Here is a 23108-nt window from a genome sequence, read left to right as displayed (position 1 = left end):
CAAATTTGAGCATACCAACAAAGCTTGAGATTATCTTAAGATGATGTAGTATCTTAAAGATGTTGCACGTATATGCAAGATAAAGCTTGAACTATGATCCAAGGGGATAAGACAATTAGAGAAAACTATAATGATCTATCTGAACTTTGGAAAGAATTGGCTCTTCTAGAGCCAAAGTCGCATTGCCCCAAAGATATAAACCTTTGCCAAAGGCAAATAGATGCAAAGTATTTTAATCAATTCATCAATGATCTAAGACCATTTGAGCTTGTGCATTCAAATATTTGGTGTCCAACACCCATTTTATTTAAAGGTGGTTATGCTTATTATGTTATCTTTATAGATGATTTTACTAGACATACTTGGATATATTTTCTTAAGGATAAATTAGAGGTCTTTTTTCATTTTCAAAATTTTCATAAATTAGTTACAAATAGATTTAAAAATAAATTTTCTATATTTTTAACTGATTCAGGGAAAGAATGTCTCTAGTGAATTTAAAAATTATCTTACTCTTTAGGGAATCACACATCAAAGATCTTGTCCTCACACACCATAATAAAATGGTTTGACATATTGATCAACCCAAAGGGTATGATCATGAACTCATATTGACCCTCATGAGTCATAAATGTCTTGTGCACATCATCATGAGCCATGCGTACTTGATGATATCCTAAACAAAGATCAAGCTTTATAAAGAACATGATTCGATGTAATTCATCAAGTAGTTCCTCGATGATCGGGATACCTCCATCTCTTGGGCCTCAAGAATGATGTATATCACAGCATCTTTAATAGTGAGAAAACACAATATATCATCGTTGATTCTATGTTCTGTATTGTTCTCCTTATTTTTTCTATACCACTCATACCATGTGATTGAACTAACATTGACTATGACATACATCGACTCTACATCATCATCGTCCAACATATCTTTCCAACTCACAGTTCGTTAGACTGAATACCTTCTACATCATCATCATTCACGTTTTTTATAATGAGAATGCAACTCTCACAAACAACTTGCGGAGCTTTTGGTTTCATATCCTATCCACACTATACTATCTCATCAATGATGCTTTTAACAAAAAAACTCACTGTTGATGAAGTGCCACTGAATTCTCACCACCAATGCATTTATCGAAAAAACTCACTGTCAATGAAGTGCCGCCCATGCTTTTACTGGAAAAACTCACCATCGATGAAGTGTCGCCTATGTTTTTACTAAAAAAACTCACCATCAATGAAGTGTCGTCCATGCTTTCAGGGTTTACCACCGCTAGTGAACCATTGTAGATAAACTGCCACCGATGATGGATTTTCATAAACCCTGCGTGTCTTTGGCATGTCGCTGGAATGTCATAGAAAGATTGCTGAAAGGATTAGAGACCACCGACTGGGACCAAAAAAACCCCTAGGGTTGTGGAAATAGGGCATCTGAATGCAAATGAGGGGTTGAGAAACAAAACATTTATATAGAACAAAATCTCGTAAGAAAATTGAATTTTGCAATACCCCTACGATACTCTTTTGAAATTTTGCAAGGTACGGACTTTTGTAACACTTATAGGATTTTCACAACGTGCCTCGTAATACTCATCACGGTTTTCACAAGTGTTTTGAAATTTCAATCTTGTTTGGAATATCGCAACCTGATATGTAAATTTGTTAACAAGTTTCGTGGTTCCATCCACTTTCTGCGTCGTGACCCACAAAAATTGAAAATTCACAGCTTTGAGGGGTAAAAGCATAAAAAAAATTGGAAACCTGCAAAATTATTCGTTTTGTGGATTTGGTAAATTGTGCAGCAGTTTTGGAAACACATAATTTTTGTTGAACAGTACAGTCATTTTTTTATCCATTTTTGGGATAGGATATCTCAACGTATATATCATTCCATGATGAAGTTCCAAATAGGATCTCATCTAGATCCAAAAACATGCCATGAGTTTTATCATAAATCTGGTTCCACAAACCGAGCCTCAAAGTACTAATTAATGTCAAAAAATTAAAAAATTAACTTCAAAGCTCATGAACTTGTCCTATGAATCATGAAGTAGGATCTTAGTATAAATCCAAACTAACTAATAAGAAAAAAGTTTAAGAAGAACTTACATCACTTACGTGTAAACAAACCTGCTCAAAGGGTCTACATGTAGCTTTGGAACTGATCCAGTATCCCACTATATCTAATCTGGTCCAACTGGATCCACATAAGTCCCTTGGGTCCAATCAGCTCCATTTGAGTCTAGCATGACCCAACATAGACTATCTCAACCCAAAATTTTGGGTCTGGCTCAATCCAAACTGAGTCTACAACGATGTATATCCAATTCAAATGGTTACGTACCAAAAGAATCTCGTTCGAATCTGCACCCAATTTGAACTCACGTCTAGGATATAAATGTATTCCCTCTCTCTTGGTGGTGGGTGCCAGTCGTTTCAAACTCTTCTTCACCCGTAATGCAAAAGAGGGTGGCAAGTTATGTGTTAATTGTGGTGTCTAAAGGGCAATAAATTTAATTGGATAACACATGAATGGAAATCTTAAGATTTACTCCTTGATTAGGTAACTCCATGTCTATGGATGCAAAATAATTCAAAGTAAGGAATAACTCCACCATCAATTTGTTATGGAAGTTAGCATAACGGATAGCAAGTCCATGTTGCACCAATCCATAACACTGTAATTGCTAACTAAAATTAATCTAGTGAAGCCCACCTCATTCTTACTTTCCTTGATATAAGCAAGTAAAGCAGCAAAAGAAAAATTGCCAAAACAATCACGTGCAAGAGAAATATTAACGTACCCGTTTCAAAAGGTGTAGATTCTTCTACTAAAATTCATGCAAAAATGCTATAAAATTGGCTATACGCATCTGATCTAGGATTTCCTTATATTATAGCAATCCCAACCCAATCTGGACTAATCCATATCCAGAATTAATAAGCAAGCAAAGACAATCAATTTTCTAGCCGAATTAAATGGTAGTATCAGAAAAGGAAACAAGGTAAAATATGTAACATCATGCTATGACTGTATCTAGAATATATTGTATCCATGTGCAAGAATCAGATCTGGATTGGATCCAACACCAAAACAAAGACTAAATCAAAAGGGTTGGACTTGTGTTACCTCATATCCACATGAATCAAATCATCGTCCTGAAATAGTTTTTTCTTATCCCTTTCAGTTCAAAATGGGTCCTTAGTGCAGAATTTGGATCTAATGTAGGGTCCAGATGAAACATTTCGTATTACCTATTTTCATACATGCAACTACAAAAGACAGTTTTCTGTTTATCTAAAGATGGACATATCTATGCATCAATCTCATATTCTCCATCAGGGATATGAAAAGACATGAAAAAGCTTAGACATCCAACCGTGTGTTGCATGTGACTGAGATTAAGAGCCTTGTCATACCCTAGCCAACTAATTGCAGAGGCTCTAAATTATAAAGTGTACCTTAATTAGTTTTGGATTCGCCAAAGACTCATTGAACTTGAGTGGACCATAATGATTACTATAAAAGTTGTTTGAGTATATTTCATAGGACAAAATTGTTGCTTTAAAACATAAACTCAATCAAATAAACAAATTTCTTTGAGGCACGCATATGAGCACTCTCTTAAAAACAACTGTCCCTCAAAGATCGATTCCTTAGTGCAATAGGGTTGAATGCAACAGGATACAACCAAGCAACACCTTCTCGCGTTAAATACGACCCCAACATACACTATAGAGGCCGCCTACTACAACACGATCACCTTCAAATAACTTTAGATAGTAACAAGATTCCAGTATCTATAAGATTAGGTACGTCTAACAGTCATGAATAAATGTTCAACGGCCACAAATAAATACATATTGGTCATAAGCTTCACCATGTTGGACAAGCATTGCCTGTAACCATTTCTTTCTTTACAGATGAAAACGCCTTTACAGCTACAATTGGATGGTAAATGTGAACCTTGGATCCCTCTATGAAACTATCTATTCTACTTGCATAAAAGAAGATAGAAGACAAGTGACAAACTTCCCACATGATCAGAACCGAACCGGCAACTTACACACACTGTTTGATATACACCGCAAATTTCAACCCCTGGCCAGCTTCTTTAATTCGGCCCCATTGCACCCATAGAGAAAACCTCATGCTGCATCTCACCACTTATCTACTTGTTTGCTGCTTCACCATTTTCATGCTACGAAACTCCTCACTCTGACACATAACAACAGAAGAGATAAGAGTGTACACATGCTTACAACCACCCACAAGATCAATCGACTGGCCGGCAGGCTTGAACGACAGCTTGTCCAAAATGTGCCTTCTACTTCAATTTCTTGCCTACTTTGGTCTATGCTAACACCATATTTGGCATCCATTTGCCGTGGCTCGAAGTGAGGATTTTCTGATTCTTCCTTCTGCAACCGAATCCTCCTTTTTGCTGTCCCTTGAAATGGAGGCATCTGGAATGTGCCCGCATCGATACACTCCTGAAAATGCAGATTGATACCAGTCTCGCTGTGTGCTTCAGACGCAGAGACAAAGTCTTCTTGTGGGAAGTTATTGTCCAGTTCGACGATGTTACCGCCTTTCATGATATCGGCAAAGCAGTCATCAGACAGAGATCCTGCTCCAACAGATTGGTCAACTCTCGAACTTGGGTCAGGCCAGCTAAAGCTGGATTCTCCTTGGTTACATGATATGGAGCTTATGTCTGTAGTATCATCATTTCTAGAATCTAACTCAGGAAAACGATCAATCTCAATCTGGAGGAAAATGAAGCAGGAAACATGTGCCACTATTATGAGTAACTGTGGAAATGCACCATTACCGGATTCCAATACTAAATTAATCATTCATGCATTGAACGTAATTTTCAAATATCCACAGATACACAGTTAGAAAGGAATGCAACATCGACAATGTTAGCTACTATATGAAAAACATGATTAAATATGGCATGTCAATTGATAAACTGTGTTTTTTACTTTTGCATGTTGTTTTCTTATAAAACCAAACTTTTATCTACATAGAACATGTTCATCAGGTTAATATCTATAAATACAACAACAACAACTACGCCTTCATCCCAAAACAATTGGGGTCAGCGATATGAACCAAAAAAGAAAATCATTCTAGGTCTTCCACATGAATCCTTCTCCTCCAATCATTTCTATCCAATGCCATGTCCTCCGTGAGGTTCAAAGCATTCATATCCTTTCCTATCATCTCCATCCAAGTTTTCTTAGGCCTACTCCGACCACTTTTAACTAATATATTTTCCCATTTCTCCATCCTTCTAACTGGAGCATCAGATCAAAAATTTTATTCGAAATGAGCCTTATCACTTTCGATTGATTCAAAAAGATGGGTTACCAAACCTGTATCTTAGTGAAGTTTAAGAAAACAATAATGGCTTCTTGAGGCCTAGTAATCCAATGATCAAACCCATGCACAAGTTTTGGGAAGAAAATAAAAACACAAGATGGATGCATGGCAGGTTATTATAACTTATTAGATTATTTTATAAAACTTAACACTAATATCTCATGTAGAACATATGCTCTTTTTGAAATATTTTACACTGACAAGATTGTAGCAGCAGTGCTTCGATTTTCAATTTTGCAATGTGGCAGCAGCATTTAGTTTCTTTTTCCATGAAGGAAGGGGAAGCCACCCACAGGATTAGAGACCTAGTCGCATTGGCTCAGCCTGCCATACTTATGGTCTCCTTCCCGATGGTGTAAACCTATGGCGCACCCCTTGCCCAAAGGGAGTCACCAGACTTTGGCTGAGCAAGGGCTTATCCCTTTCCCTTGGGTTTGACACTAATGGGAATGGAACCCTGACCACCTGTCTAGTGGCCAAGGCCCCCTCCACTGCACCAAACCCCTTGAGGCAGACAAGTTTGGTTATATAACTTATATTTTACATACAATTAGTATCTAATGAAGAAAGCATGAAATTCTAGGACAGGGATCATGTTAAGATAGTGTGTATATAAGTAAATGCTCTATAGAGGCATTTTTTGTCATTTCACTTATGTAAAAAAACTGTTTATTAAACGGTTCTTTTTTCATTTTTTATTTTTTTCTTAATATGTAATATTAGAAAGCCATTGAGGGTTGTATGGTCAAAATGACCATAGAGTCGTTGGGAGCTCCCAACGGTCAAAAATATGACTTTTGGGAGTTCTCAATGGCCCCTTCTCCTCTCTTTTTGTTGTATATATATGAGGTATGTTTCCCTCTATTTCACATGGCTTGTATTAAGCATTTGATTAATAAAGGCTTATAATTTTTTACTTTTTTGTTTATCTTTTCTTTGCCTTTTGTATTGTCCCATAGAGGACTTGTGCATGTGCACTTGTATGATTGTGATCTTATAAGCCTTTAAGTGGCTAGTGCTTTTGTGCTTCCGCATACTTCATTACATAGTATCAGAGCCATAGTGTTCTTGGACGTGAAAGATTGCCGTCAAGTGATTGTGTTTGTGATATCATCCTCTCTTTTTCAGTTTCTCGATCTCACGCCATGAAAACCAAGATTGATCTCTCCAAGCTCAATGAAAAAAATAACATGATGTGGGCTTCCACCATAAAAAAACAATCTCAAAAGGAAAAAGCTTTGGGGTTATGTGATGAACACAATCCCCGAACCCCAACTCAAGCTCACAAAACTAAAAGGAGGTCAAAAGAAAGCCTTAGAAGGAGATGCTTGTATTAAGGCTATTGAAGATCATCATAGATAAATGGAAGATTATGAGAGCAACCATGCAAGAACCATTCGATCTTAAGGTATGTGATAAGTAACAGGGACTCGACAAAGCAGGTGTCACACCCGCGTCGATGCGACGCAATGCGGGTGTGATCAACATGACCCTGGGTGTGGTCAATGCACCCAGGGTCATTTTTGTCCACATTTTGGAGGTTAAAAAAACCGATGAAAAGGAGTGATTAGGGCAATTTTTTTTTTTGCCCAAATCACTCCTCTCCTCTCCCGTGCAGCTCAGCTCAAGCCCTCTCCTCTCGACGCCCCGATGCCACCTCCTAAGCTCCTCCTCTCTCTCGTCGCAGGTACGTCCCTCTCGCTCTCTGCTTGTGTCGGTAGGGGAGGGGCCGATCCCCCCTTGCTCCCTCTGATTTCGACAGGGGAGGTGTCGAGCCCTCTTTGCTCCCTCTGATTTTGGCAGGGGAGGGACCGAGCCTCTCGCTCTCCTGCTGGGTCGGCAGGGGAGGGGTTGAGCGCCCCCCCCCCCCCCCCCCTATCGCTCTCTTGTTGGGTCTGCAGGGGAGGGGTTGAGCCCCCCCTGCTCCCTTTGTTTTTGACAGGGGAGGGGCTAAGCCCCTCCCTATTTTCGGCAGGGAAGGGGCCGAGCTCCCCACCTTGCTCCTTTTGATTTCAGGGGAGGGGCCGAGCCCCCCCCCTCTCGCTATCTTGTTAGGTCGGCAGGAGAGGGGCTGAGCCCCCCTTGCTCCCTCTATTTTCGGCAATGAAGGGGGTCGAGCCCCCGTCCCTGCTCTCTGTTTTTGGCAATAGAGGGGCAGATCCCCCCTCCTTGGTGATTTTATATCAAGATAATGTCAGTCTATATAATTGATTTAAAATTTTGAATGTATTTTTTTGTGTTTTCAGGATAAAAATGACGGATAAAGGGAAAGGACTTGCGTCATCCTCATCCCAATATGTGAGTTCTGTTGCGCTAGTTTTGCTGATAGTTGCAGTGGGATTGATGATGTGGGGCCACTATGGGTACATGTAGATAAACTTACAAAAATTGGAGAAGGAGGTAGTGGAAACAAGAGATTTTGTTGGGTCTTACACAAGAGTGAAGGCTCATTTGTTGAAGATACCAGGATATGGCATTTCAGCTTGCAGAAAAGTTGATGAGACAATGCGAAGACAATACATGAAAATACAAGAAGAATATGAGAAGAGAAAGGCAATGGCTGATACTTGTGCAGTTAGTGTGGCATTTGCAAGCCACCAAGAAGATGCTGAAAAAAAAATGAAAAGTCAATATAGGAGGTAGAGGAATGATACAAGCATCATTCAATACATATGGAAGAGAAGAATTGGATAGAAAAGTTGGGAGGTATTTTTATTTTGGTTCACTACCATTTAATGCGGCTAGAAATCCTTATTAGAAGGATTTAGTAACATCCTTGACAAATTGTAATTTGAGTGGTTATGTGCCTCCAAGTTCAGAAAAAATATGAACCACACTTCTTGCAGAAGAGAGGGCAAATGTGGAGAGGTTGCTCGAGATTAAAAAATATTCACGGGAGCAAAATAGAGTTTCTATTGTGTCTGATGGATTGATAGATATTCAAAGGCGCCCATTAATCAATTTCATTGTGTGTTCGCTTAATGGCCCAATATTCTTCAAAGCAGTTGATGCATTTGGAGAATATAAAAATGCAGAGTATTTGAAGAGATTGTTTATAGAAGTGATAAAAGAAGTAGGTGATCAGAAAGTGGTACAAATCATTACAGACAACGCTCCAGTTTATAAAAGTGCAGCGTTGAGTTTGAAGAGTGAGTACTCTCATATTTTTTGAACTCTCTGTGTAGCACACAACTTAAATCTAGCCCTAAAGAGCATCTGCAACCCCAAAGAAGAAGAAAATTCACAAGTATATGCTTTATATTCATGGATTGAAGATTTAGAAAGAAATGTCAAAAGCATTAGAAATTTTGTTGTTAACCACCATCGTGCTAATGCTATATTTAATAGACATTCTAACTTGACATTGTTGAAGGTCGCTGAAACACGTTTTGCGTCCATCATTGTGATGGTGAAGAGGATTAAAAGAGTGAAGAATGCTTTGATTAACATGGTGACTGATAAAAATTGGACATTTTATAGCGTTGATGATGATATCAAGGCTCAAGAAAATAAAAAATTCATTCTTTATGATGAGTTTTGGGACAGAGTGGTATACTTCCTTCAATTTACGCAACCTATTTAGGAAATGTTAAGAAAAGTTGATAAGGATGAGCCCATGCTTTACAGAATTTATGAAATGTGAGATAATATGATTAAAAAAATACAAGTTATAGTTTTTAAGCATGAAGAAAAAAATCCTGCATTGGATGATTCAGATTTTTTTAATCATATTCATTCAATTTTAGTCAGAAGATGGGATAAAAACAACACTCCTTTGCATTGCATGGCACATTCTCTTAATCTAAAATATTATGCAAATAAGTGGCGGGCTGGTGGTATTGGTCGTGTCCCTCCAAATTTATACCGAAAGCTATCAAGACATAGAAATATGTGTATGACAAGACTTTTTCCAGAAGCATATCTTCTACATCAAGTCACACAAGAGTTTGAAAAATTTTCATCTTCGAGATTATATGGACCAACATTATTCGCGAGAGAAGAAGATAATATAGATCCTATCACATGGTGGTCAACATTTGGATCAGAAACACCTCTTCTCCAACGTCTTGCATTAAGATTGCTATCGCAGCCTGCTAGTTCATTTTGTTGTGAAAGAAATTGGAGCACATATTCTCAAATCCACAACATAAAGAGAAACAAACTCACCAGCAAGCGTGTAGAGGATTTAGTATATGTTCATTCAAATCTTTGATTACTTTCGCGAACCAATGATGAATATAGGTACTAATTTTCTCTCTTAGTTATTTGATTATTTCTTAGTTTTTCATTTAAATGTACTTGTATTGTATTTAACATTTTCAAATTGGGTTTATAACGCAGACAAGGAACATCCAAACTTTGGGATGTAAACCCAGAAGAGTGTGACTTCGAGGGAGAGCATGATTTCAACATAACAAACATGGATTTAGCTGAGCCCAGTATTCCTTCTAATGATGCATTTGATGATGAAGAAGAAAATTATTAACATTCATTACTTCAACAGGATATACTTTGGTATGTAATTTAGTTCTTTTATGCTTTGCTTATTTGATTGATATTTAGGTTGATTTGTGTAATTGCTTTACTTATTTGATTGATAATTTGATATTTAGGTTGATATATTGCATGCATAATGAATGATATTATGACAATGTTAACTGTTAAATGTTAAACTGTTGAAACTTCAAATATATATATAAGTTTTTTTTACATTTTTGCCCCTGTCGCACCCCCTTACCAGGGTTTTTTGGAAGTGCCGCATCCCCGCACCCGCACCCACACCCGCACCCATGTGACATAGGGTATGTGCTAACATTGAAAAATTCAGCAAAAACAATGAAACTTAGTTTTTTATGAAGGGTATGTATACCCAAAAGGATCTTGCAAAAGCATATTTCTTGCGAAAAAATGTTAGGACCACCAAACAAGGTAAAATGAGTATCCAAGACTATTATAGTGCTTTGAATCCCCTATGAGATGAACTAGCACTCTTAGAGCCTAAGTGGGTTACTATTGAAGAAGTGAAACTTAGGCAAAAACAAATGAAACAAGAGAGATTTTTTCAATTCCTATTTGGGCTTTGTCGCGAATTTGGGCAAGTTAGATCTCCTCCTATATAGATCTACTCATCTTCCTTTAAAAGATGCTATTGTCGAAATCATCCAAGAAGAAATTTGTCTTAATATGAGTAAAAGTAGTGATGAAGTCTTGCCGTATCTAACCCCGACAACAATGTCAAGACCTATAAGCTTCCACACTTTGGGAGGCAAAATAACTATAGTAATAATAATAACTATAGTGGAGGAAGAAAAATAATTCTTTGTCATCATTTTAATGACCCAACTCACATTAAACCCGCTTGCCTTAAGTTGAACGAAACATTCAAGTATAAGGTTACTTTCGTTGAAGAATCTATTCCCAAGAAAGAAGAAGGTAAAAGTGAAGAGGATTTTAAAGACACACTTGGATAAATATCCATGGCACTTCAACAAATTTTCAAAGCAACTTCTTCTACATTGGGTGCGGCTATTGCCTCTGCATCCTCACTCGGTACATACTTTTGGATTCTAGATTCAGAAGAATATTTTTATATGACTCCTCATGATAATGTTTTATCTAATATATGCAATCATTCAAATTTATCTTGTATTTTTACGGCCAATTGAACCATTTTAAAAATTAAGAGTATAGGAACATTAGATTCTAAAAAAATTCACTTTTTTTCCAAAAGTTAGAGTTATTCTCAAACTAAATTTAAATCTTTTCTCAGTTTCTCAAATTACCGATCATGGATATGAAATATCTTTCTCATCTAAGGGTAGCTTTGTGCAGGATCTCTGGTCCAGGAAGCGGATTGGGCAAAGCCATAGGAAGGGGATCTTTACTTTATAGACTATTTGTCTCTTCCTTTAAACTCTTTTTGTACTTGTGACCAAGATAAGAGTATGAAAACTTGGCATAAAAGACTTGGACATCCAAGTTATTCTAAAATATATTTTTTTTCTTTGGGGAACAAATTTTGTAACGAAAAAGATATGACTTGCAAAAATTGTATTCTTGGAAAAATGAAATCTATTCTATTTTCAAATAGAACCTTTGTCTCAACAAGACCTTTTGAATTGGTTCATTGGTTACTCATATTATGTGACTCTTATTGATGACTTTACTAGATATGCATAGGTCTACTTTCTTAATCATAAGTTGGAAGTTTTATTCTTCTTTAAATAATTTCACATGAAAGTTAAGAATCAATTCCAAAGCAATATATTTATTCTTAAATTGGATTCAGGTGAGGAATAACTATTTAATGATTTTTAAAACTATCTAAAACTAATTGGGGTTTTCCATCAAAGATCTTGCCCTAAGACACCACAACAAAATGGGCTAGCGGAAAGAAAACATAGGCATATAATAGAAACTGCTAAAACCTTGCTTATTTTTAAAAATATTTTCAAAATTTTTTGGGCCAAAGCCGTTTTAACTTCCACTTATTTAATAAATTGAATTCTATCATCCACTTTAAAAAATATTTTTCCTTATGAAAAACTTATCAAAATAACACCCGACTTCAATCATTTACGGATTTTTTGTTGTAAATGTTTTGTGCTTTTATATAAAAGAGGCAAGTTATCAACAAAAGCAATTGAATGTGCTTTTATTGGACATGGTAAAAATAAAAAAAGATATAGATGCTTTGATTTCAAAAGTAACAAACTTTATGTTTCCAAAGATGTGACATTCTTAGAAAATGAAAATGGTTTTAAAGAATATGATAAGATGGAGGAAATAGACTATATGTTTTTGTATGATCTCTCTTCAAGAGAAGATATACATGCTAATAATAACTCTTTGAATCATCATGAAATTATAGATGATATCAATCATGAATACTGTAATATTGAAACATCACCGAGTAGTGATAACATCATTAATAATTCTCCTAAAAATATTCAAATTTATACCCAATGTGAGCAAAATAATTCTACTAGTGCCTTAGAAAATTTTTCTCAATATAGTGAACCTATAAAAGAAACTTCTCTTAGAAGATCTAGTAGAGAATCTATTCCACCAAATAGGTTTGTTTCTTATGAGACATTATATCCTAAATATAGGACATGTCTAATAACTTTACATTTGGATCATGAGCCTTCACATTATAATGAAACTAAAAATGTTTCTCATTGGATTAAAGCCATGAACATATAACTAGATGATCTTAGGAAAGCAAAAACTTTTGAAGTAGTTAAGTTACCTTCAAACAAGAAACTCATTGGATGACGATGGGTATTTAAAGTTAAAACTAAGAGTGATGGAACTATAGAGAGATACAAAGCGATGTTAGCAGCTAAAGGATACTCCCAAAAATATGGAATTGACTATGAGGAGACTTTTGCACCTGTAGCTAGAATGGCTAGTGTTAGGACCCTAATAGTCGTTGCATCAACTAAAAAACTGCCTATATACTAAATTAGATGTTAAAAATATTTTTCTTAATGGAGAATTGAATGAAGAAGTTTATATGAATCATCTACCAGGATTTGATATTAAAAAAGGAAATTCTCTTAAACTTTTAAAAGTTTTGTATGATCTTAAACAGGCCCGCAAGGCCTCGTATAATAGATTCAGTAATGTTATGATTAATTTGGATTTTCGTTCATGCTATACTGACACTGCTCTCTTTGTAAAAAATATAAGTACTAGCATTATTATCCTTCTACTTTATGTAAATGATATGATTATAACAGGGAACGACAAAAAGGGAGTTAGTAATGTTAAAATCTTTTAAAAGATAATTTTGATATGTCTGACCTAGGATTCTTAGGATATTTTTTAGGAATTGAAATTGCATACTCTCCCAGCGGGTACATACTTTCTCAAATAAAACTTGTTGCAGATATATATGCTAAATCTGGTATTTCAGATGACAAGAAAACGAAAACTTCTGAAGCGGTGAATGCTAAATTAAGACTTGAACATGGGACTCTTCTTGAAGACCCCACACCTTATATACAGCTAATTGGCTCTCTCACTTATCTGTCAATCACCAGACTATATATAGCTCATGCAATTCACTCTGCTAGTCAGTTTCAATATGCTCCTACAACTGTACACATGAGTACTATATTAAGGATCGTCAGATATATCAAGAATATCATAACTAAAAGGTTTTTTCTATCATCATCCAAATCTTTAGATTTACTTGCTTATACTGATGATGATTGGGGAGAAAATCTTAATGATAAAATCTCAACTACTGGTTTTTGTGTATTTTTAAGAGATTCTCTGATTGTCTGAGATGCAAGAAGCAACGAAAGGTCTCATTATCTTTTACTGGAGTAGAATATAGAGCTATGACAACTACAACTATAGAACTTGTATGGTTAAGAAACCTTCTCAGAGATATGGGTGTTGACATCTCCAAACCTTTGAAGATGTGTTGCGATAATAAAAGTGCAATTTACATTACTAGCAACCACACCTTTCATGAGTGCACCAAGCACATCGAGATGGACTGGTATTATGTTTGTGATGAATTCCTAAGATGAACTATTGAGTTGCCTTTTGTCACTTTAGAATTCCAACCTGTGGACTTCTTTACTAAAGCTCTTGCTGCTCTATGTTTTTTATTCTTTCTTAACAAACTTTCGATGTTTACACCGCAAGTTTGACGAGAGGTATTAAGATAGTATATATATATAGTTATATAGGTAAATGCTCTATAAGGGCATTTTTGTCATTTCACACGTAATAAAACTGTTTATTAAACAGTTTTTTTCCTTTTTTATTTTTTCCTTAATATGTAAATATTAGAGAGCCATTGGGGCTCTATGGTCAAAATGACCATAAAGTTGTTGGGGCTCCCAACTGTCAGAAAAGACCGTTGGGAGCTCCCAATGGCCCCTTTTCCTCTCTTTTTGTTGTATATATATGGGGTATGTTCCCCTCTATTTCACATGGCTTGTATTAAGCATTTGATCAATAAAGGGTTATAATTTTTTACTTTTTTGTGTATTTTTTCTTTGCCTCATTATTGATCTTTGTGTTGTCTCATAGAGGACTTATGCATGTGCACTTGTATGATTGTGATATTGTAAGCCTTTAAGTGGCTAGGGCTTTTGTGCTTCTGCATACTTCATTAGAGATCATTCATTACAACCACACCCCATTCTAATAATGGAGCACACAGGCCTAACAAGATCAAGGAGAACAAAGTGAATGCAGGTCAATTTATTGAACTGACAATGCATGCTATGCTTCAAATAGTCCTCATCTAATGACCACGAGACAAAAGAGTGATTCTTTTTCATTTTTCACCAGTGTCAAACTGACAGTTGATGTTAGTGTTCGCAATAAATATTTTTGTCAAGTAATTACACAACATATGCAATAACAATCTTTCAAACTCATGATCTTACTCAGTAAAACATTAATTGAGAAAAACAAAGAGGAGTAAGAAGATCTTTTACTAAATTTAAAAACTTATATTGAGGATATTTTAGAAATGCTTAGAAACCAAACCTTAGAGTCTATTTCTGCTCTTGATTGTACATAAGATGTCTCTTCCGACTCTGGTGGTTTAATTGAAGGTTCCATAGTATGTAACCATACAAAGAATGACAAATCTCTGTCAGATGTGTGTGCTTTTGACATCAGTTCCTTATCCTGTTCGTCTTTTTCTATGTTTGTCTGCAACTTCTCTGCTGCTTTTCTGTCACATGCCACATCTTTAGAAGCTATGCCGACATCAATAGCGGCCAACTCACCCTTGTTTACTCGCTTATGACCTTTATGGTCCTTTTGTCCATCAAAACCATGCTTTTTGCGAAGCCGGCAAAGAACAAAAGCGTCCTGCTCAAAATAAAGATAATAGTGATATTTCTAATAGTTACATGGCTTAGCTTGTTGATAATTCTCCAAAGAAAATTTGGAATAAACTACAAAGAACAATACCAACTTCAGAAGACATGTCTAGGATCAGTTCATTACTAGTTGAAGGTTATTAGAATCATATGATATGAGGCCCCATCATCATGAAGTTCCATAGAAAAAATGTCACATGAAGTTTCAGTACATGAAGACATTGTAGCCACCCAAAATGAACTTATTAGTAGCACTTTGAAAATATTATTCAGTATATGCTAAATATTGATCATTTTGTTGCACCCACGAAGAGAATTCTACATCTATCCATTTCAGTTGCTTCTGAGTTTCAGTTGCATCTCCATCTGGTAAAAAGTAATAGAACCATCTTGTATCAATCAGATTAAGTTTAAGAATCCAGAAGTAATAAAGTTATGATTCATGCCTCTAATTTATTTGAGCAAGTCACAACATGTAATTTCTTCAGGGACAAATGCATGTGAGATCATGTAGGTGAAAAAAAGAAAAAAGCAATTTTGTTGAGACAGCAGTGTAATGTTTATGAAGCATATCCATACAGTGATAAAGTTCACAGTAACCTACATGAAATATTTGACAGGATTGCTTTCAATACAACATAAAATTAACAAAAGTTTGAAATATCAAAATGAATAGCATAAAATTAATGAATAAAATTGTCAGGATGTTGTTGTGAATTTGAATGATCAAGTCAACCCTCAAACCCTACAGTGTAGGATCAATATCCTTCACAATGTAATGAAATATAAGTTCCACAAAATCTTAGCATCAACGTGCTTTCTGATTCTTGAAACAGCACATTGCTAAAATGTACTTTGGGTTCATATCACAGTAGTCATTTAAGTGAGAATATGACAGTCTCAGTGGGTTTCTCATGGATCCCTTCCCAAGGAAGACTTTTTGCCATTTTCTAGGCAGTTCAAATGAGGATGACAGATGTGAGTGACTGTTGTTAAGGACATGATTAATCAAGGTTACTCTTCCTGCAAAAGAGAGGAAATGGTTTTTCCATAGCTTTCAACCTTTCCTCAACCACTTCTAAGTGTCAGATGCCATTGTATATATTCATTTCCAAGTAATTCTTTGGCAAAGAACCTAGTCGGCAACCAACGACATTAGCAGCTAAAGATTTTATTCGATCAGGAGCATTAAAATCCAGCACCTTGCTCTTTTCCTCATTTAAGTGAAGGCCTGATGATAAGGAGAAACACTTTAATAACAGCCAGGTTCGCCACAATGGCTCTTCCTCTGCTAACCAAAAAATATTCAGTTAAAAGTAAATATACGAGAACAGTTATTCATTGCATGCACTTGTTCATCACAAATGAACTCTAACTGCCATGTTCTATGTCCCTATAGGTCTTTCGTTGCCATATTTCTTTCTGTATATACCACATAACCCTTTTGCACTGATGAAAATTCAGATCTTAGAGCACATCAAAACCATTCCACAAGAAATTCAGTGTTCTCTAAATTATCAATACCTTACTAGCTATGCTACTTTATTACGGACATCAATTCCTGTAATTGATAGATATACATCTCTACAATTTTATGTTGCATGCTTCTGTCTGGCTCTTCTTTATAGCCAAGACACCCCACCATAGTAGTACAAATCTAACTGATATTTTGTGGCAGTGTCACTTCAATTGGAGAGGTACACATTGTCCAATAATGCAATCCGACTTATTTACCACTTCATCATTCATGTTCTAATACCGATGTCATAAATCAAACCGAACTATGTTTCTATGCCTGGATAATGAGGCACTACAAGGACTTCTATTTTACCATATGATTTACCAAGTATGCTAAGTAAAGAAAGAGAGTGCACAATATTATATTCCTTTACAGACAGTCCAAATGTACTAGCGACAAAAAATATCAGTCTATAGTCTATGCTTTCAAGTTACACAACATGCTCTTACCAAATGGCACTGCAACGTGCACGCACAACCTCCATAATTTACTTTACTAGCATTGTCTAACACTAAAGCTATAATAAATCCTTTTAAATAGGAGTCCATGTGCATCAAAACAAGATACAACCAACTCTGCATTTAATATTGTCCAAGAAAGTAGTGCTATGAGAACACCTAATGCAAGTACAGACTAACAAAAAACCAATTAATAGACAATATTCACACACATACAGATACTTAGATGAAAACTTAGTTGTTTCCCAGAATGTCATGCACGGGATGTTGGCGTTCTTCAAAACAGAACCGGAATGTGATAGCAAGAATACATACCGGTAGATGCCATGGATGAAACTAGCGTATGCGGGTGTTCGACATTCTCCTCAACCTATCGACTCCCACGATGAGCCCAGACCATCAAGTCGATAGTGAGCAGGACCCTGAACCCAAATGAGAGAAAGAGGATACCCCTTGGTTGTTCTTATCAAGCAACTAGGCCTCTTTTTATAAACTTCCAAGAGAAGCCTGTAGTGGGATGCTTTAGTGGGTGGTTACCGCTATCAGTGGTTACCCTGCATGGGCAGTTGCAATAACTGCCCTGTAACTCCTATAAGTTATGTCATCCCATAATGTACTCATGTCAAACCGAGTTACATCAGGTTTGTTTTGATCCATATTTCAACATTCTCCCACTTAACCCATTGACATGGAAAAACACTTCATCAAGGTTTTACTGTCATTTGGGTTCAAGGTCATGATTCAATTTTCATGTGGGTTCACATGCTATCCTGTATCACAAGAATAAATCAAAAGAGTCATGAAATGAACACCTCTTTATGACATGTCATATTTTCTTGTACTACAATATAATTCATTTTCACTGTTTTAGCATGTTAAAGTTATCTTTATGAATAGGTTGGTCTTCTATTGATCCTTTAACATTGTTATTCTACTATTCTTTCTATCCAAATGAGAGATCCTTTATGCAAAATGAACAATAAATAAAGTCATAGAGAATCAATTTAGTTTCACAAATGTGATCACATATAACCATAATGTATTGTTATACATTAGAAAGAATCAAACAAACACATCTCATTTACATGTTGGGAATATAATCTTGGTGCTAGCCTTTTAGTAAGGAGAACTGTAGTCATTTTCTTCATATCAACTGTATCAATACATACTAGATGATTCTCAGTCTTTTATTTAACAATAAAGTATTTTAACTCCATGTGTCGACATAAGGTTGAGCTATTGTTATTTAAGGACACGACAACTTCATTATCACATAAGATCTTTAGTGGCCTCTCAATAGAGTCCACTATACCAAGATCCATAATGAAGCTTCTAATCCATATGGTTTGAGATAAAATCTCATATAAATCAATAATTTTTACACCAATGGCTTTTACAAATTTCTTCACTATCTTGTAGTGAGAGATGACACCTCGAATATTCTTAGCCACTTACGATTGCAAAAGTAACAGGCTAAGATTATTTTAGCACTCTCACTTCTCATAGGCAGCCTTAAGAGCGACTATTCTATTTTCTGTATGAGTGAGAGATTAATCGCGCTATACGAGATTCATATTGAAAAGGTAAATGTGAGACCCTCTTATTATTCACTTTTTCTAAGATAGGCATAATTGGGCCATTATCGTTTTACTTTGCTGAAAACGATAATACTTATAGTGCTTTGTCTCCTTAATTCATAAAGAATTGACTTTAATTAGTGCAACTAGCAGATCATGTAACAAAGGCAATTCAGCATTGTACATTTGGGTACGAACATGCTTTATGGGCTAGTATACATATCTACTATTACATCTAGTGTGAATTTGTAACACAATGACCTACCTGCAAGTAGAATCATTGTTTCATAAAGTCACACATAATCATAATACCGAATCTTAACACGGTCCAAAGAATCCTCAATCAACATAACTCAGATAACTTTGGTGATTGCATGAGTCAGTTAATCGAGATCTTTTACCGCAAACATATTCGAATTATGGAGCATGCTCATGCACACATGATAATGCAATTATATTTATGATGAAATATGTATTATATCATCAAAAATATAAATTCATGATTCAACTCATATGTATAAATAAATTTTGATTAAAACACATCACATATGTCATGAATTTAGTCATAATTCATGCTTAAATATCATGTATAACTTAAATAACATCAAATGCATGTAAAAAGTCATGATTCTATGATAATAAACACTTATAAAGTATGAATAAACAAAAGCATGCTCTTATGGGTAAAACTCAAGGTCTTTAGGCTGAAATCGATCTAAAAATATTTTGAACTGGTCTGAAATGACCCTGAACCGCTCAACTAAGGGCTTGAACCGATCCTGAAACAATCGATCAGTCTGAAACATGTACAAAAGCCTATAAATTCTTATAACCGAATGAGAAGATCCCTTCTCTTTTATAGATTCATGAAAACAAGGTTTCTACATTTAGGAACCGGTCAAAAAGGACTCCAAACCGGTCCTGGAATGCCCTATATTGATCACATAACCGATTTAGGTATAAATAGTACATGAACCTTATTTCAAATCGAATTCAATTCAATACGAATCTAGATCCAGTTCCAATGGATCGCGGGTCGGATCCCCTCGATCTGGATCTCGTCTCAATCCTGACCCATAATAATCGGGTCTCGAGTTAGATCCCTCGATCTGAATCCAGATCTATAAAGAATTCGAGTCATCTCTGGATCCTAAGTCTGGTCTGTACGGATCATACCCAAACCTAGAAACAAAATGGGTTCGGGTCGGATCGGGATCATCAAACTAATCCAGATTCAGACCAATCCAAACAATATCAGGGTTGGATTCGGTCCATAACCCGATCCAGATCGGGTCCATGATATATCCAAGTCAGAGTGGATCATCGACCTAGTCCAGACCCAAACCTGATCCATAATAGATCCGGGTTAGATCTAGATCCTGGGTCTGGTCTGTCCAAATCAGACCTAGAGCCAAAACCCAAATGGGTTCGGGTCCTATCCGGATCTCTGGGTCTGAGCCAAACTTTGGGTCCAGACCCGATCCACCAGTCCATAATGGATTCGGATCAGGTCCTCCTATGAGGCAGATCTGATACCCAATCTACCCAAACCGGGTCGGATCGGGCCAACCCCTGCTACAGTGAAAACCTGTCGACATTTGGTTTTAAACCGAACGCCTTCAGTTTTTTAGAGAAACCGAAGGTTGTCCACATTGTTGTTTCGTCAACCTGCGATCACCAGCACCGGCGGTCGACCGAAATGCCACCGGTGATAGCAACCCCCACTCCGGCTGACGGTCTCCCTCGGCCAGCGACGTCGAGTAAGCCATCGTCCTTCGCCAATCGTCGTTGCTGTCGATGGTCGGCCACTACAGCCGATGGTGATGGTCGGTTGACGACGACCAGCCACCGCCTTTCGTCTGTGGTTGTAGCAATGGGGAGGTTGCACAAGGAACATCATTCCCTATTTCTACACCCACCCAAAATAAACCCCACCATCGGTGGATGGGAATTTCGGCATCCGAAGAGCGATCTCCGGCGAGCAGTGGACCTAATCTTCATCGTGACAACCCTCATTCACACAACTAGAGCTTTTACCATGAAGTGGCAGTCCATCCACATCAAGCTCGACCAGCTCCGCTCCAACGCCCTCCTCCTACTCAACTCCACCTCGGCCTTCGACGTCAGTGACGAGTTCTCAGACATGGCGGCATCGATGATCCTCTCGACACTATAGTGCTCGCGTGGAGTTGCACGAAGCTCTCGTACAGTGGGAAGTTGTTGATGCATAGCAACCTCGACGTGTTCTCTGAACGCCTCGACGAGGAGATCCAACGCTTCAATGACGTCTACCGAGAGGGCGCCCTTGCATCGCAAGCGCTCGCAATCGTCGTCTCTCGCCTGCCTGCCGGGTCTCCCAGAGAGGACATGCACTTGTTCATCCATGACCTCTTCACTCGCGTACAGATAGGAAGTAGAGCAATGAAGGTGGATACCCGTAGGGGGCTCTAAAGGGAAATATAGCAAAAATAAAATTTCAGTGAGTGTTGCAAGAATGCCAGCACATCCACATGTGCAATAGAATGCGAGGCGTGGGCCCTATAAACACCCCCAAATTTTTTCAGGTTCGTTCTGGACATCTCTTTTCGCAGATGCCAAACCCCTGCAGGGCAGTGTTGAATCTCACTCCTAGGTTTACCCAGGTTTACCCCAGTCTAGAGATCAGTCTGCCCTCATTTTGTCAATAAAATTATTATTTTACCCCTAAGTCACCCTTAGCCCTTTAGTGAGTCAGACTTAGCCAAGCTCATTCTAAGTTCAGAAGAGTTAGAATATCAGTCATTTCTAGCTCTTCTGAGCTCAAGATGAGCAGTGTCAGTCCATTTTAGCTAAATTTAGTTTATTTTAGGCGAAATGAGCTCATTTTTAACTTAAATTTTAGTCAAATTGACTCGGAGTAAGTCAAACCCAGTAGATTTTATCTTCATGAGTCTAAGTTAAGCTCATCAAGAGTTTGAATGGTTCCGTTCTAGTTCAAAGTCACTTTCTACGCGCTCAGGCCTTCATTTTAGCTTATTTCAGCTCGTTTTACCTCATTTTAGCTCATTTCAATCCAAATTAAGCTAACCCTAGCTGTAGCTCTGAATTTAGTTCACCTTAGTATAACTGACTTTTGATTCAATTCATTTCAAACCTATCCGGTTCAAATTAGTTCAGACTAGTTCAGTACCATGTTTCTACCCCTGCAAGGCAAAAACAAAAAAAAATCTTCAGAACATTGTTTCTGACCATTTTCAAACTGGGACAAGTCCCAATTCAGACTCGGATCAACTCCTTTATCTGAGATTTTATCAATATCTAAGATTCAATTCACTTTTCAAATCAGATACGGATCCAATGTTGGATCTGATGTCCATTTTTCATCCCGGACATGAATTTTTCATCTAATTTCATTCTATAATCCATATTCAGAGTCCAAATTCACTTTTTGAACCTGGAATCTCATTATATATCGAGGATTCAATTAACCATTCTTGGGTTCATATCCACCTCTTGATCCATTAAGAAGGACATTTAAAATCAGTTTTTGATCTCGAACTCAGATTCATCTAATATCTGAGATTCAATTTCATTAATTGGATTCTGATCCAGATCCAAGATCCAATTTCATTTTCAGGCTTGCTCCAATATCCAAATCTAAATTCCATCACGAGCCTCGATCTTTCATTTCAAAATCATTTTATAAATCCAATTTCAGGGTTCGATTACCATTTTGAACCAATTTTCTTTAATCAAGATTCAGATCCAATTTTATTCAAAACCTCGGATCCAGATCCAATTTTTTATTCAAAATCTCAAATCCAGATCCTTTTCAAAATTTAATTTTTATTCTAATTTTAAAATTAATTCTTAGATTTCAAATTCAAATCCAACATTTTATGAAATCTTTTGAAAAATACCCTAGATCCAATTTATAATTCAATCTGGATTTCGAAATATCAAAATGAATCCAGATCAAAATTCAAAATACAATTTTTTATCCTAAATCAATTCTTGGATTTTAAATTCAAAATCCAAATTTTATCCCAATTTCAAAAACAATCCCTGAATTTCAAATCCAAAATCAATGTTTTTGCAAAATCTTTTGAAATTTAATCTGGATCTAGTTTTAATTCAATTTGGATTTTGAAAAAATCAAAATGGATCTTATATCCAAATAAGATCCATTATTTGATTTTCAAATTACCCTTTATTTTCATCTTTTATTTCACTTTTATTTCTCAAACCTTTCATTTTTGGTTTTTAAATCAAAAAGAAAAAAATATTTCTTTTCTAAAGGAGGCGCAACTT

This window comes from Nuphar pumila, chromosome 14 (assembly GCF_984573655.1).
Source record: "Nuphar pumila chromosome 14, dmNupPumi1.hap1.1, whole genome shotgun sequence".
Lineage (NCBI taxonomy): Eukaryota > Viridiplantae > Streptophyta > Magnoliopsida > Nymphaeales > Nymphaeaceae > Nuphar > Nuphar pumila.
This window is presented reverse-complemented; position numbering follows the sequence as displayed.